This window comes from Rhineura floridana, chromosome 3 (genome assembly GCF_030035675.1).
Source record: "Rhineura floridana isolate rRhiFlo1 chromosome 3, rRhiFlo1.hap2, whole genome shotgun sequence".
Classification (NCBI taxonomy): domain Eukaryota; kingdom Metazoa; phylum Chordata; class Lepidosauria; order Squamata; family Rhineuridae; genus Rhineura; species Rhineura floridana.
The window spans coordinates 145,297,498-145,308,478 of record NC_084482.1 but is presented as its reverse complement, the minus strand read 5'-3'; positions in this window follow the sequence as shown (position 1 = coordinate 145,308,478).

Here is a 10,981-nt window from a genome sequence, read left to right as displayed (position 1 = left end):
CTAGAACCTTGAACTTGGCCTGGTAGCAAATGGGCAGCCAGTGCAATTCGTTGTGCTTTCCACCCATACTCAGCAACTCTGAGAGAGGCAGGAATCCCTTATAGATGGGGGTTCCCCTTTACATTGATCATCCAGCACAAAGGAAAGTTTTTATCAGCCTCAGACGGCACCCAAGCCAAGCGCCTGCTCACAGAGCTAAAAGTAGCTATACCAAAATGGTTAATCCAAGGGCGGGAAGCAAGGACAACAGAGATAAGAGCCTTACATGACAGGTTCAAAGGAAATGAGGAGGAAAAAAATAAGAACTGATAGCGCCATCTATATACAGTGGCCCTTACTGATACATTTTATTTCCAACATAGGCATATTGCATCTATATCATAAAGCTGCCTTCATGTGACAATTTATAACCATAGATTCCAACTGTCCAATAGTTGGGAGAAATTTATTGAGTTTTTTCTTTTAAAAATAAATAAATAAAAGTAATAAAAGTAAACATGCAACCCCCATCATTCTGGGAGAGGCTTAGAGATGAGGGTCGAGTCCCCAACTAGGCCCGTGATATCTGCTCAAAAGGCAGGTATCATCTTGCTAGCCATAGCAAGTTTAGTTCAGAACTGAGTTTAGTGGTTCTTCGGTTCATCTTTGTTTTTTTTTTTTTTTTCAATAATTTTTATTCAGATTTTCATAAAACATACAAGACAAAATCATAAAACATTCAAAGACAAAAAACAAAATCAAAAATAGTTAAACAAAAAGAAAAAAAGAAAAAAAAACAAAAATAAAAAATAAAGAGTAAAATATTGACTTCCCATTTGTCAAAGATCAAATCAGTTATAAGTCTATAATATATAACAATCCTGTCTCTTAAGTCATATTATAAAATCACTTTCCTCCAGTAGTTATCTTACTTAATCATCAAATCTCATAAACATTACTTTATTCTTTCCACAAAAAGTCAAAGAGAGGTTTCAATTCTTTAAGAAATATATCTATCAATTTTTTTTTCCAGATAAGCATATCGATTAATCCATCTCATTACTAATTATGATAATCTTATTGTCATAACCATAGTCAAAATAAACATTTCAATTAATCCATCACATCAGAATCTGTTAGGTTCAATAATTTCAGTAGCCATTGTTCTATTATCTCTATTAGTTCCATTTTCCATCTTCCATCTTCAGTAGTCTTGTTAAGTCCAGTAATTTCAATATCCAATCTTCCATTATCAGTATTCCATAATAATCTTGCTGTCAAAGCCATAGTCATATAGTAAGAGTCTGATGGGAATTACCTCTATCCCAAATATTTTCTTGCCATCCATTCTGAATAGGTTGCTGAAATACTGCTGTAAAATCATATCTCTGTTCTTTTTTTCAAAATACACTGGGTCATCTCTTAAAAGTTTTTCCATTGTCACATGGCTGCAGTTAATTCCATAGATTTTCTCTATATTGGGCTCCATCACATCATTCCAGTCCAGAAGATTATCCATGCCATTGATAACTTTATCTCTAGAATCTTCATTCATTTCTTCAGAGATAACATTGAGTTCCAAACAATAGATTTTATTTCTAAAGTCCATAGACTCCAAATCTTGTTCCTGTTCCACGTTGGTTCCAATCTCCGGGATCTCCTCTCTCACAGGGACCCCTATTCCAGTCTCCAGGGTCTCCTCTCTCACAGGGACCCCTGTTCCAATCTCCGGGGTCTCCTCTCTCACAGGGACCCCTTCCAGGGTCACCTCTCTCACAGGGACCCTTATATCTTTAATCTCCTGCTTCATTTTACTCAATTCAATTTTCATTATCTCAATCTCATCCATTATTTTCTGAAACATAGTTATTTCCAGATTTTCAGCCACTTTCTTAATTGCCATTTTAAAAGAAAAATATAGGAAAACCACTTCTTATTTCAGCAACAATTGGGTTAATTCTCCAAACTTGGTGACATCACAGTATAAACAGAGCAGACAGCCTTATCTCTCCAATAGTTAAGTAAACAAAATGCAGTTCCCAGGATCGAAACAATTAATGGCAATCGTCAAGAAACAGATTCGTCAAAATAAAATAGACCAAAAAGAGAGTAGTCTCAAAACAGTATAATATTTTTCAAAATAAAAATCTGGAATAGAAATCCCTCTTCTGTGTATATCTTTAGAATGCAAATCCAGGACAGCTTTTTGCAACAAAAACAGAGATAAGCTATTAATTAGTGCGTAGCAGAGAGAAGTTATGGCTCCCCAGTGAGATGTCAAAAACTGATCAATCTGGCAAATCTCTTTTAAACAGCAACAATTTAAGTCAAGTAAAAGAAAAATATAGAAAGAAGGGTGCTTGCCTGTTAGTGCGTTCTCTCTTAGAAGATAAGATGAACGTTCGCTTTAACAGATAGAGCTTGCTGTTGAAAATCCGTCCCACCTTCGTCGGCTGGACCTCGTCCCATAAATTAATGAGATCTGGTCGTCCCAACAAAAATAGGCTTTGAGGTTAATCTCTTCGTTTCTCCCTACCCGGGAGAAGTTTAATCAGTCAAAAAAAAAAGAAAAAACTGACTGATATATCTGAATAAGCTTCTTTTGAGGCAGGAGCCCGTCTCAAAAGCAGGCACAGGCTAAGTCACCCTTCCCGGAAGTCGGTTCATCTTTGTTTTTGATGCAGTGTGGAGAGATGTAGCATTTTTTGTTACTCTGAATGAAAGCGCTCACCAGATCCAGGAATTATGATTTTTAGGCAAGAATCTCTGGACATGTGAGTCTTGCTGCTTAATGTCAATGGCCTTGGCAATGTAGTGAAATGGGCCCGAATAGAAACACTGCTCAAACAAAAACGACCAGACAGAGTACTATTGCAAGAAACTCATCAACATCACAAGCCCAAAGCCAAATTGCTGAAGAGCCCCTGGATAGGTGACCAGTATTATGCTCCAGGCACTTCCAAGGCTTGGGGCGTAGCTATACTGTTGGCCAAGACGTGCCCTTTTTTGGCATCCAACACTCTGGCAGACCCACAAGGGCACTATATATTTGTCAGAGGCTCACTCGGTCCGCTTCAACTAATGTTAGGCTCCATTTATGGCCCCAACGCAGGACAAGAATGGTTTATATAAGACACATTGTCTCATTTGCAACATTTTAGTCAAGGAGCGATCACCTGAGAGGTGATATGAATGCATGCTTAGATGAAACCATCAATAGGAGCACTTCCATAGCAGAATCTACAAAACAAGGATCAAGACTGAAAACTCTTTTCAACAATTATGGCCTGATAGATATATGAAGGGAGCAACACTCTACCACACGTGATTACACATTCTTCTCTTCCAGGTTTCAGTCTTTTTCACACATTGATTACCTATTCGCAACAACAGACCTATACCCCATGATTTCACATTCAGCCATCGATACCATCACAGTGTCTGATCATGCCCCTGTTCTGCTAGACTTTTGCTTGGCAGATTGTCCCAAAAGATCTCAAAGGTAGTACAAAGATACTAGCTGATGCGATATCTCGGACCAACATTACACAGGCCATTCAGCATTACTTCCAGGAGAATGATATGCCAGGTATGGGAACATATGTACTATGGGACGTGATGAAGTCAGTGGCACGTGGCCATTGCATTAATGAGAGGGTCAGATTGAAACAAATACGAGAAAGCAAAAGGGAAGTGTTAATAAAAGATGTAGACATGCCTGATGATTTTTTTTAAAATTATCCAAGAAGGTCTATAGTATAGTAAATTAGTAGCAAAATGCTCAGATTTACAATGCCTGGAGATGGGGGAAATCTATGCTCAAATGGCTTACACCAAAAGTAAGTACTATGAGTTTGGTGATTGATCCTCTAAATTGCTGGCCCATGAGTTCCAAAGGAAGCGCTCAAGAAATATCATATTAGGTATATACAATGAACAGAGGGATCTACTCTCAAACTCTAGAGACATCATGCAGGAGTTCACAAATTTCTATACCTCCCTATACTCCTCAGACAGACCTGACGTTAGTGCTATAGAAAACTACTTAAATGCTACTAAGATAGGTCGACTGTCAGAAGAGCACAGGGAGTTTTTGCAAGGCCCAGTTTCTGAAGATGAAGTGAGAGGCATTGTAAAAATACCCTCAAAACTGGGAAGTCTCTGGGGCCTGATGGGTTCTCTGGGGACTTCTACAAAGCCTTCAGTAATGAGCTAACACCATGGCTCACTAAATTGTTCATTATTATCGGGGGGGAGAATACCAGAAACATGGCAGCACTCCAGGCTTGCGGTTATATTGAAACCACGGAAAGACCCCACTGTAGTAGGCTTGTATAGGCCGATATCCCTAATCAATATAGATACTATCTGTTGTTATGGTAGCCCGTTTAAATGTGTTTATTGGGAAATATATCTCCACAGACCAGACAGGTTTCATTCCACAATGTAACATAGCGGACTCCATTCGAAGAGTGTTAAACATAGTCTATGAGACTACCAATAAAAAAATGAAGGCAGCCCTGATATCACTAGATGCCTTCAAGGCATTTGATAGAATCAAATGGAGCTTCCTAAAATGTCTACTACATAAAATGAATTTTGGGGAGAAATTTTTACATCTTATTCACCAGTACTATTCAGAGTCAAAAGCGACAATAGGCATTAATGGGCTTGACTCCTTAAGTATTAAGCTCTGCAGAGGCACAAAGCATTGTCACCCCTGCTGTTTCCACTTGTTATAGAAGTACTGGCAAATAACATCAGATCTCATCCACAAATAAATGGAGTAAGCATCAGGAGAGTAGAACACAGAATCAATCTATTTGCTGATGACATGCTTTTAATGCTGAGATACCCACTGAAGGCCCTGTCACCCCTTAAGACAATCCTGGCAGATTTCCACAAAGTGGCGGGCCTCGAAGTTAATTATTCTAAGTCACTAGTCCTTCCACTAAATATGCCTCAATGAGAGAGAGATCAAATTTTTAGATCATCGATTGGGACTCCATGCTATGGGGGCTTTCACTATCTGGGAGTAATTATCCCAAAACAACTCAACCAATTATATAGAAGAAATTTCAGCAGCCTTTGCAATTCAGTATTAAATGAGCTACATTCTTGGAAACACCTTAATCTCTCCTGGTTAGGAAGGATAGCGGCTGTTAAGATGTCTCTTCTTCCAAAAAAATTATTTCTGTTCCAAACCCTACCTATCCACTTAAAAGCTAAAAATGTAAACGCTTGGCAAAAGATACTTAATGAATTTGTCCATAGGGGAAAGAGAAGCAGGCTCATTAAGTCTGCATTATATAGACTGAAACATAAAGGTGGCTTAGCTATGCCTAATCTACAGCTATACTATGATGTGTTTCAATTAAAGCAAATGATACATATCATTAATGGAAATGGAAATATTCCATGGGTCCAAATCAAATTAACCCCAGGGCATGCCTCTCTTCAAGCAGTCCCCTTTCTACATGTGTCTTGGGCGGCCATCCATAAAATAGCAAATCCTGTTACTCATGTCACCCTGGTGGTTTGGAAAAGATGAGAGAAATTATTAGCTCCAAGGAACTCTCCCCTAATCCCCTTTCTTGACTACCCAGAATTCTCCTCTCCTGAAAAATACCAACAGTTTCGAGACTGGAAAGGGAGAGGCTTGTTCAGGATCAGAGACCTAATGGAGAGGGGTCGCCCAATAACTGAAACCTCTTTGAGAGATAAACTATGTGGTCTCCGAATCAATTGGTTTAGCATTCTACAGGTCATGACTTTTACCAAAAAGTTATTAAGGGGTGGGGCACATCCTCGATTCCTACTGAGAGGAAGGATGGGATATAAACTTAATAAATAAACAAACAAATAAATAAATATCTAAAACAACACTAAAGCAAACACTCTGCCAGAGCTTGGAAATAACTCACTACAAATAACGAGTTACTTGTAATTTATTACTTTTTAAAGTAACAAGTGGGTAACTTCATTACATTTTGCTAGTAATAAAACAACTAGTAATTTCCTTTCTTTTCAGCAGCAACAGTAACATTTCCGGTGTTACCTTTCAGCGTTACTTGGGGGAGGATTCAACGAGGAAAGGTTGCAGCATTTGGGGCTTTTTAGTTTAGAGAAAAGGCGGGTCAGAAGAGACATGATAGAAGTGTATAAAATTATGCATGGCATTGAGAAAGTGGATAGAGAAAAGTTCTTCTCCCTCTCTCATAATACTAGAACTCGTGGACATTCAAAGAAGCTGAATGTTGGAAGATTCAGGACAGACAAAAGGAAGTACTTCTTTACTCAGCGCATAGTTAAACTATGGAATTTGCTCCCACAAGATGCAGTAATGGCCACCAGCTTGGATGGCTTTAAAAGAAGATTAGACAAATTCATGGAGGACAGGGCTATCAATGGCTACTAGCCATGATGGCTGTGCTGTGCCACCCTAGTCAGAGGCAGCATGCTTCTGAAAACCAGTTGCCGGAAGCCTCAGGAGGGGAGAGTGTTCTTGCACTCGGGTCCTGCTTGCGGGCTTCCCCCAGGCACCTGGTTGGGCACTGTGGGAACAGGATGCTGGACTAGATGGGCCACTGGCCTGATCCAGCAGGCTCTTCTTATGTTCTTATGTTCTTATGACTGGCCCAAGGTGAGCTTCATGGCTGTGTGAGGATTCGAACCCTGGTCTGCCAGGTCACAGTTCAATGCCTTTAGGGAACATTTAATCTCGCTTACTTGCTTCTGGCAAGAAGGGTTTACGTGCCCTCAGGCCAGGCCATTATTGGAAGAAAGGAGACTAGTGTTGCAGAGATGTTAGATGGGAGCACAGATGGATGCCCCTGAAGGCAGCAACTGTAAACATGCTTATTAAGGAACTAAGCCCCATAGAACTCAATAGGAGTTACTTCTGAGTAGATATGGTTGCAGCCATGTTAAATTAAACCAGAACTATCACTAGAAGCTAAAATGATGAAACTGAGGTTATCTTACTTTGGACACATCATGACAAGACGTGATTCACTAGAAAAGACAACAATGCTGGGGAAAACAGAAGGGAGTAGAAAAAGAGGAAGGCCAAACAAGAGATGGATTGATTCCACAAAGGAACCAAAGACCTAACTTACAAGATCTGAACAGGGTGGTTTATAACAGATGCTATTGGAGGTCACTGATTCATAGGGTTGCCATAAGTTGTAATCGACTTGAAGGCACCTAACAACAAAAGTGAGTCTTGGATTGCAGCCTTAGAAATTAACACTCAGCCTTCATTCTTCAGGCTTACCTAACTGAAACGCATTCTCTTTGGGCAAAGTTTTGCCCCGCTCCTCCCCTCTGCCACTGTTTGCCTTTCAGGCATTCCTTTGCCTTTCAGTGACTTTAAACATCTACCACCAGCAGAAGAACTGAAAACAGTAACATTATTTTAATAAATTGCCTTACTGAGCTGAGATCATACAAATGTAACAAAACACGAATCACAACAGACTGAGTTTGGGTAATGATAGTGTGATCAAAAGACGACAGGTACAGAACAATGTACAAAACTCACAAGTTTTTAAACAGCTGATTAGGGTAGTGACATTGGGCAGGTGGGTGGCTCCTCCTGTCACCTGGACAATATAAGTATGAGACTGTGATTACAGATCTCCAACAGCATATCTCATTTGGCCTTGACCCGATGCATTTTTTAACTTCTTCAGCTCTTTCTCAAGGTTATCTGTTTGTTTTATATGTTTTTGCAACTTGTCCAAAAGAGAAAGCCACAGAAAATAAGAAAATGTTTGCTATTTCCTGAAAGAGCTGCAAAAAAAGAAAAAAAGGTAGAATACCCTTAAGAAAGAGCAGAAGGCACTTGTGGATATTTCCTTTGCAGCGTGAGAAAAGCTGTACTTGTTGATGTTCCCTTTTCCGCACAGCTATTAATTAAAAGTACAGGAGCCCCCGCCATTTTGCACCACTAGGCCAGAACGTTCTGCATAATTTTTGGACAGGCACATCCTGTCATGCCAGAGTGACGTAAGCTACACAGCCATTTAAAAATCCGGGAACCTTTTTCCTGCCTGCGCCTCTGGCCACCCCATTTCTCTGTGTCCCAGATTCATCCATGCGGCCTGGGAAGTTGTGCAACTCATATTATGTCCTCAACAAGCCTGTGAGAAAGGGACAGGTATGGATTGAGTCACTTCTGTGCCCAGAAGCTGACGCTAGGAGGGAGAAGAAAGGCGCTGTGGTCTGAGATGTTAAGTAACACAGCCCAGCCAGAGTTTGGGAAGGGTTTAATTTTATTTTCCTGTTGAGTACATTACTTGTGCGAAGTCTACTCATGCCGCTGGAGGTCAGGAGGCGGAAGAAAGCAAGCAGAGGCATCTGGAAAATAATAAAGGTGCCTGAAACCAAGTCATGCACATTCAGTGGTGCAAACCACAGAGCGCTGATATGTGCAACTTCCCCTCTTGCTCCGACATCAAACTGCAAAATGCTGCACCAACAACACACTTGGAACATCCCCAAATATCATACGAAGGGTTGCTGCTGCGGAACAGCCCCCTCTTCACCAGCTGGCTGCACATTGTGGTCACAAGTTTCAAACATTTGCATTCTGCTTTGCTTACAGGAACTCTGGTGGGTTTTTTTTTTTTGGTAGGTGTTTCCTGCTGGGAGGAAGGGTAGGATATAAATCAAATAAATAATAATAATAATAATAGACCACCTTGTAGCTCAAAGCCCTCACAAGCTGATTTACTTTAAAAGGATATCATATAATTCCAAGAAAACACGATCATATCTGACATCCCAAGAGCCAGCACCATATAAAAATAAACAGCCAAGAGTTCAATCCTATATGCATCTGCACGGAGTTTCAGTGGGGCTTACTCCTGGGTAAATGGGCATAACAGCAGAATATTATTTATTTATTATTTAGCCTCTCTCTCTCTCCAGCCTTTCTTTCTCTCTCTCCAGCCTCTCTCTCTCTCCAGCCTTTCTCTCTCCAGCCTCTCTCTTTCTCTCTCTCTCCAGCCTCTCTCTTTCTCTCTCTCTCTCCAGCCTCTCTCTCTTCCAGCCTCTCTCTCTCTCTCTAGCCTCTCTCTCTCTCTCCAGCCTCTCTCTCTCTCTCTCCAGCCTCTCTCTCTTTCTCTCTCCAGCCTCTCTCTTTCTCTCTCTCCAGCCTCTCTCTCTCTCTCTCTCTCCAGCCTCTCTCTCTCTCTCCAGCCTCTCTCTCTCTCCAGCCTCTCTCTCTCTCCAGCCTCTCTCTCTCTCTCTCTCTCTCCAGCCTCTCTCTCTTTCTCTCTCTCCAGCCTCTCTCTTTCTCTCTCCAGCCTCTCTCTCTTTCTCTCTCTCTCTCCAGCCTCTCTCTCTCTCTCTCTCCAGCCTCTCTCTCTTTCTCTCTCTCTCTCCAGCCTGCCACCCACAGCAGCAGTGGACGCCGGACGGGGCCAGCTCCTTCTTAGCCCCGAGGATGCCCGGCTGCTTCACCCCTCCTGCTGTGGGCGCCACTGGGTGGCAGTGGCCGCAATGGGCCCCCCCAGCCAGAGACACTGTGGCCGCCGCCACCACTGCCAAGCTCCATCACGGCCACTCCCACCCAGCGGCGCCCACAGCAGGAGGGGTGAAGCGGCCGGCCGTCCTTTCCGGAGCAGGGGAACCAGCTCCGGGACTAAGAAGGAGCCAGCCCAGCCTGGCCTCCACTGCCACTGCCTCTTCATGCCTCCTGCTCAGGCTGCCAGGCCGCATGGGTCCCGTCTCGGCAGCGGTTGCTAGGAGACGGTGTCCGAGCAGCCTGCCAGCCTCAGCAGGAGTGGAGGCCGGCCAGGGCTGGCTCCTTCTTAGCCCCGGAGCCAGTTCCCCTGCTCCAGAAAGGACGGCCAGCTGCTTCACCCCTCATGCTGTGGGCGCCGCTGGGCAGCAGCGGCCGTGATGGGGCCCCCCACCCAGAGATTGCTGAGCCCCATCGTGGCCGCTGTCGGCCAGCGGTGACCAAAGCACATCATCGTTTGAGGAGGGCAATCGGCCCACAGCACCTCTCACTGCCCCCCAGGCAGAGACGCTGCTGCCACCACTGCCACTGCTGAGCTCCATCGCGGCCACTCCCGCCCAGCGGCACCCACAGCATGAGGAGTGAAGTGGGCGTCGTTTCCGGAGGAGGGGAACCGGCTCCGGGGCTAAGAAGGAGCCGGCCCAGCCTGGCCTCCACTGCCACCGCCTCTTCATGGCTGCTGCTGAGGCTGCCAGGCCGCTCAGACGCTGTCTCCGGAGCGGTTGCTAGGTCACTGGGAAAAGGCAGGCGGGCGGGAAGACGCTGCTTCCTCCTCCTGCGCCTGCGCCTGCCTGGGAAAAGGCGGGTGGGCGGGAAGAGCCTTCAGCAGCATACGCATGCATGAATCACGCATGCGTGGCTGGGGGAGGCACTTGAAAACCGGAGATCTAACTATTTAGTGTAAATATGGCCGGAGGCCAGAGACGGCCCCCTTTTGCCGGAGACTCCGGCAGAAAACCGGAGATTTGGCAACCCTAAGAATATCCTTTTTGAGATGAGACGACCAGAACTGTACACAGTATTCCAAATGCGGCCGCACCATAGATTTATACAACGGCATTATGATATCGGCTGTTTCATTTTCAATACCTTTCCAAATTATCCCTTGCATGGAATCTGCCTTTTTCACAGCTGCTGCACACTGGGTCGACATTTTCATTGTGCTGTCCACTACAACCCCGAGGTCTCTCTCCTGGTCGGTCACCGCCAGTTCAGACCCCATGAGCGTATATGTGAAATTAAGATTTTTTGCTCCAATATGCATAATTTTACACTTGTTTATATTGAATTGCATTTGCCATTTTTCTGCCCATTCACTCAGTTTGGAGAGGTCTTTTTTGAGCGCAATCCCTTTTTGTTTTAACAACCCTGAACAATTTAGTGTCGTCAGCAAACTTGGCCACTTCACTGCTCACTCCTAATTCTAGGTCATTAATGAACAAGTTGAAAAGTACAGGTCCCAATACCGATCCT